Below are 6,659 nucleotides of genomic sequence, written 5' to 3'. Positions count from 1 at the left end.
TTTTGGTTAGACCACGACTGCGGGAGGGGCGGCTAGTAAACTACTTGCCCATCTCTGGAATCTGAATCAAGCAAAATCTGGTGACCAATTCCAATTCTTGACACAAAGAATAGACTACCGTTGAATTAGCATAGTTTTCCCTTAATCGAAATCACCAAGAATCTAGTTGTAAATTCAGTCAAATGATGGGTAGATTACCCTGATGAGAGATCAATGATTCTCATTAAGAAAATATGGATCAAGGAAAAAGGGTTTTGTGGAACCAATCTCGAACCGGGAATTCTACTTGCATAGAACCTATGTTTTCTTTTAAAGGACTGTTTTACGCCAGAATGCTGGAGAAAGCATTTGGTATGTGTTTAACTAAGGAGAGACTCTTTACAACAGCTGGCGGGGAGTCGTTGAGGGACGTCGCTCGCGGCAAAACCTGCCGAGGTCTTGACCAGTCTCGGTATGGTTAAAATGGTGCGCTTTCGGTATACGATGGGCGAGGACCGATGAAGCGGTCCATGAGTGAAGTGCTAGGACACCTAAGTAGGATCCTAAAGGGTTCTGACCAGGTGATGCACCGGCTCGCGGTTGCTAGGACACCCATGCGTACATCGAGGAATATACGGATGAAAACCGAAAGAATGACTTTTGTGAATGGAATTTCGATATTGGATCTCGTTGGTTGACCAGCTGGTCTTCAACAGAGAGTCCGGATGATATATTTTGTAAAACAATGGACTCAATATTTTGGAGGATTATGATCAGTAATACTATGATTTCATTGAAAGATTGTTTTAAAGAGCCGAATCTGTTAAAATGGCAATTTCATATTGGGTGTGTAAGTGGTATGACTACCTTGAATTTAGCTTGAAGCGTCGGCTAGGGGACTTGGGAACTCTTTTCTTAGTACCCGTGCAAAACATAACCAAATTTTTATAAAGGAATCCCACCAATACAGTGGTTGGCGGTTGGCTAAACCCATGGGCCGATTGACTGGATCGGGGGATTCCTACGATACAAATAGTTACGATTAAGTTACGTTAGTTAGAATAAGTCCTAGGAAGGCCCTTGTTTTGTGGGAGGGAATTAGCGGCTGTGCCTCGCTATAAAGGAGGAAAAAAGCAGTGATTCTATGGACCGAGTACAAGTCTCTTCCTTGATCTGACCCTGTGACTTTCGGATTTGGTCGGATTAGTTTGGTAAGTTTAGACTTTGACTCGATAGATCAATTCTCTTGCTAGATGATTTTCCTGGTGGAATCGCCCGTGCCTCTTTCGGACGAGGGAAGTTTTTTCGGGCTCGATTTCGGAGGAATCGCCAGGCTGGTCTCTTGTTTGGAAATTCGTGGTGAGGCCTTGAGTGTGGATCCCTGCCCTGCGCGAGGGACGGACACTGCTTTTGCCGCCAGGGCCCTGGGAGGGCGCATCGCGGAGGGGGCGGGGGTCTCACAGCTAGTATCAGAGCCTTGTTGAAAGCTAATAAGGAAAAATGAATTCTTATCAAAAATTTATAATAAAAACTCAGAAAGAGCATTTACGTATTGTATTTTCCTTCCTTAAGATTTTTAATCAAAGAATATGGTTTTTTAGATGGAAGATCCACACTTATTTGATATTCCCGATCTCACCCAATCATAAGATATGACTGCTTTTGCCTTCGAGCATCTCATCTCTTCCACTACAACTCGAACGAGCTGAGCCAGACTTGCAAGCCATTTCAAGGATTTATATTTTCCAGACCTAGCGGAGAGATGGCAGCACAAGTGGTTTGCAGGGCAGTATGTCCATGCCTTGCGACCAGCGCGTGATGCTGAGGGAAAATATCTTGTTGGCCATGATTTTGATGAGGCTAAAAGTGATTCATGGTGTCATTTTATATCACCCTACGCCTCAAGATTTCAGACTTTCCTACCATATCTACAGACTTCTTAGCCGCTTTATTCGAAAGGAGAAGATAGTAGGTCCCTTGGCAGTAAGGGAACGTTTGTATCAGGGCATGTCTGTAGCCTATCGTCGTCTTATGCATTTCCCGAGGAGGTTTTGACTTTCTGGAGCCGAGATGCTCTATGTACATATTGCAACCTTTATATAAATAAAGAAATGTTTTGTGGAAAAATTCCCTGTTGTATAAGTGATTGTTTATTATATGACGAATGGATGAAGCAAAATCTGCTAGTCCTCAAACATATGTCATAGATCTCCAATAAGATCATTTATCTTGTTGAAGAAATTATTTTTCGAACCTCTTAAGTCTTAGGATCTCGTTGACGAAATCAAAATAAAAATTTAATAATGTATCATTTTTGGCAGAATCATGAGGCGAGCAAACCGTGGCCGACAGCGGGATCCTCTGATGAGGAAGAGCTTGACCCCGACGTTCGCAAGGCTCTTCATAGAACTCAGCCCCCATGACCCTTCAAAGGTGAAGGGGAGAACTTGGGCGAGGTTGTGGAGAAGTGGGTTGAGGCCATGGAGGAATATTTTGATACTGGATACAACGAGAGGAGCAAAATGGCTCTCACTAGGCTGAAGATTGTGGAAACAGCCAAGGTGGCATGGAGAAACCATTGCGAGATGACAGTAACCATTTGGATAGGAATACCTAGTCTTGGAATGATCTAAAAGCTTATCTAAGGAAGAGATTTTGTCCCCCCCCCCCCCCGGATTTTTAGAAACCAAGATGAATGAATTCTTAGAGCTAAACCAGGGGAGCAAAACTATTGAAGAATATCACCAGGCATTTGCTCTTCTCCTCAAGTACTCACCAAGATGAATGAATTCTTAGAGCTAAACTAGGGGAGCAAAACTATTGAAGAATATCACCAGGCATTTGCTCTTCTCCTCAAGTACTCACCACCACTAGATGAAGAGCAACTTAAGGCCAGGTTCATTCGAGGAATGAATGAACCTTTAGACACCCTAGTCAAGAATGCCAAGCCAATTTCCACGGCTGAAGCTATAAGAATGGCGAAGGACTTCACCAAAGCCTTCATCATTAAAGTCTCGCCAAAGCCAGTTCCCTCATCCTTCAAGAAATTCCAGACACTTGGAAGTTCTTCCAACCTTCTGCCTCCAAAGAGACACCAAGGTCCCAACCAAAATCTGGAGACAGGAAGTTTCAGGAATGAAGAAAGACCTTTTCCTCGAAGCTCTTTCTTAGGAACTCCGGCTTTCAAGAATGCAGAGGGAAGAGCTTCGAAGCGAGAATAGGTGCTTCGGATGTCAGGGTTTGGGCACCATCTCAAGGATTTCCCATCTCCTTTTGTGGGCCAAGGAAGCCAGGGTCCCAGAGTTCAGAGACAGACTCCTTCGTATCACTCCAATCAGGGTCCCCCGCGCCAAAATCAGGGCAACCCCAAAAGAGTGCCATCTCAGCCTGCAGCCTCCATGCAAAGCAGTCTCTGAAATCCCTCCTAGAATTGGGGAAACCAAAGAGAGAGAGTTCCATCTCAGACTGCAGTAGCTAGAGCCGTCACTATAGCTGAGGAAGTGGAGGAAGAAAAAGGACAGATTTATGCTGCAATTGAGCATCAGGGTAATAATCGTCAATTTTTATTCCTCTAGACTCCAGTAGAGTACCAGGGTAAGCAATTTAAGCTTTTGATTGATTCAGGAAGTACTCATTCTTTTATTTTCCCAGGATTTCTGCGTAAGTTAGTCCTAAATAAAAAATCCGAGAAAATAAAAAATCCGAGAAACCTATGCAAGTGGAATTGGCCAGTGGAAATATTCTTTTCACACACCTTGAGACAGACCTTATTCAGTTTAGTCTAGATGAAAATGTAACAGAGTGCCAATTGAGAGTCCTACCCTTGGGAATCTATGATGGAATCCTTGGAATGGATTGGCTCCATAAGAATCAGGCTGACATTCATTGTCGCAATGGAACCATCTCTTTCTTTGACCTTCACGGGAATAAGGTTCAAGGAACTAGAATTTTCGGATCCCCAGTGTTGCAATTAGTCAAGGCTTTTAAATTATTAAGAGGGCTCAAAAAGAGGCAAGCTATTTATGTTGTTAAGATGAATCTGGTAGACATAAAATGCAAGGCTAAAGGACCAGAGTGGTTAACTGAGTATGCAGATTTGTTCCCTGAAGAGCTGACTGAGATGCCTCTGCCTCGTGAAGTAGATCATGAGATTGTGTTAACCCCCGCGGAGCTCAGCCAGTAGCCCAACGCGCATACAAAATGCCAGTCCTTGAAGCCATATAACTTAAGGAGCACTTAAGACAACTGTTAGAGCAAGGATTCGTCAGACCCAGTGTCTCACCTTGGGGTGCGCCCGTTCTCTTTCAAAAGAAGAAAGATAGAACGTAAGACTTTGTATTGACTACAGAGGATTGAATCAATTAACAATTAAAAATAAGTATCATATCCCTAGGGGATTGATGAACTTCTGGATCGGTTAAGTGGAACCCAAATGTTCATAAAGATAGATCTCAAATCCGGATACTACCAAATCAGAATTAAGGAACATGACATCCCGAAGACAACATTCAATACTCGTCGCTATGGGCATAATGAGTTCACAGTCATGCCGTTTGGATTGACTAATACCCCGGCGACGTTTAATTGTCTTATGCAGGATATTCTCAGAGAATACTTGGATGATTTTGTTCTTGTCTTCTTAGATGATATCTTGGTATACTCAAAGAATACTGTAGATCATGAAGATCATGTGCGCAAGGTCCTGGAAATCCTAAGGAAGCACCAACTCTTTGTAAAAAAGAGCAAGTGTTCTTTTTTTGTTGTGACCAGGTGGAATACTTAGGATTCATAGTGTCTAAAGATGGGATTTCTCTTGACCCCGCAAAGATCCAAGCAGTCGTAGATTAGTTGGAACCCAAGACGACAAAGGAAGTCAGAGGATTCCTAGGATTAACCGGATGGTATAGGATCTTTATACCCAGGTATGCTCAGATAGCATCCCCTTTAACTAACCTTCTAAAGAAGAGTACCCTATCTCAGTGGTCTGCTATGTGTCAGAGTGCCTTTGATAAGCTGAAGATAGCCTTAGTAACCAACCTTGTCCTTAAATTATTGCCAGATTTTACCAAAACTTTTGAAGTAGTTACTGATGCCAGTGGGTTTGTCTTAGGCGGTGCTCTTATGCAGGAAGGTCATGCAGTGGCCTATGAATCCAGAAAGCTCAGAACACATGAGAGATATTATGCCGTCCATGACTTGGAGTTACTCTCAATAGTTTATGCTCTGAAGTTGTGGAGACATTATCTTTTGGGACAGAGGTTCACCTTGATGACAGATCATCAAAGTCTGAAGTGGATCTTTACCCAAAGGGATCTCAACATGCGTCAAAGGAGATGGATGCAGACCCTGCAGGAATTCAATTTTGAAATCAAGTATCGGCCAGGGAAAGAAAATGTGGTGGCAGATGTGCTCAGCAGAAAAGCCTCCTTGCTTGCAATTACAATGGTGTTAAATCCATTGATCAGTGAAACAAGGGAGAGAATCATGCAGGATAAATTCTTTGCTACCCTTTTGATATGTAGGAAAGCAAGACTCCTCAGGAAATGAGTCGAGTTCTTGGGTACAAATTGGATGAAGGATGCATGTATTATAATAATCGGCTATGCATTCCCAATGATGAGGGAATAAAGGGAAGGATTCCGAAAGAAGCCCATGATAGCCTGATTGCTAGACATCCAGGGTTTATAAAAACCTATATGTTTGTGAAGAAAAGCTTCTTTTGGCCAGAACTCAAAAAGGATGTACTTGATCATGTGCGGCAATGCTTAATGTGTCAGAGAATCAAGATGCCAAGGAAATTGCAGCCTCTAGACATTCCACAGATGAAGTGGGAATGTATCAGTATGGACTTTGTCACTGGATTACCTTCAGTGCAATCGGGTTACAACTCCATTTTTATGGTAGTTGTTGATAGACTAACCAAAGTTGCCCATCTGTTCCAATGAAAGAAACATACACTACAGTGGATGTTGCCAGAGTTTTCCTTAAAAAGATCTTCAGATTGCATGGCTTACCCAGGAGGATAGTAAGTGACAGAGATCCCTAGTTCACATAAAAATTCTAGACTGCATTCTTTGAAGCAGTAGGAACTTTCTTGGATCTCAGTACAGCCTATCACCCCAAAATAGATGGCTAGACTGAAAGAGCGAATCAGGTAATAGAAGATATCCTTCGGTCATGCTGCGGGACAGGAAACTCAAGAAGTGGTTAAGCCATTTGCATATGGTTGAATTTGCTTACAATGCTTCTTATCATCGAAGCATTGGGATGAGCCCTTTCAAAGCTCTGTATGGACAAGATTGCCTTACACCATTGACTTGGTCTGACCCATTGATCAGAGTCGAGATGTCTAGACAATTGCTTGATGACATGGACCAACAAATGCAATCAATCCGTAAAGATATTAAGGCAGTCCTAGATAGGCAAAAACAGTATGCAGATAAGAAGAGATCAGAGAGAGAGTTTGAAGAATCAGATATGGTCTTCATTTGAGTACGCCCAAAAAGAAGTTCGTTATCTTTAGGAAAGTACAAGAAGCTCTCTCCCAGATACTGTGGACCGTATGCTGTTATAAAGAAAGTAGGCAATCTAGCTTATAAACTTCTTCTGCCTCCCCATCTCAAGGACATAATGTATTCCATGTCAGTTTGCTTAAGAAATATGTACCCAGCCTGAGTCAC

Source organism: Cibotium barometz, chromosome 38, assembly GCF_041138505.1.
Source record: "Cibotium barometz isolate CiBa-2024 chromosome 38, ASM4113850v1, whole genome shotgun sequence".
Lineage (NCBI taxonomy): Eukaryota > Viridiplantae > Streptophyta > Polypodiopsida > Cyatheales > Cibotiaceae > Cibotium > Cibotium barometz.
The sequence above is the reverse complement of the archived record's forward strand: the minus strand, read 5'-3'. Positions refer to the sequence as shown.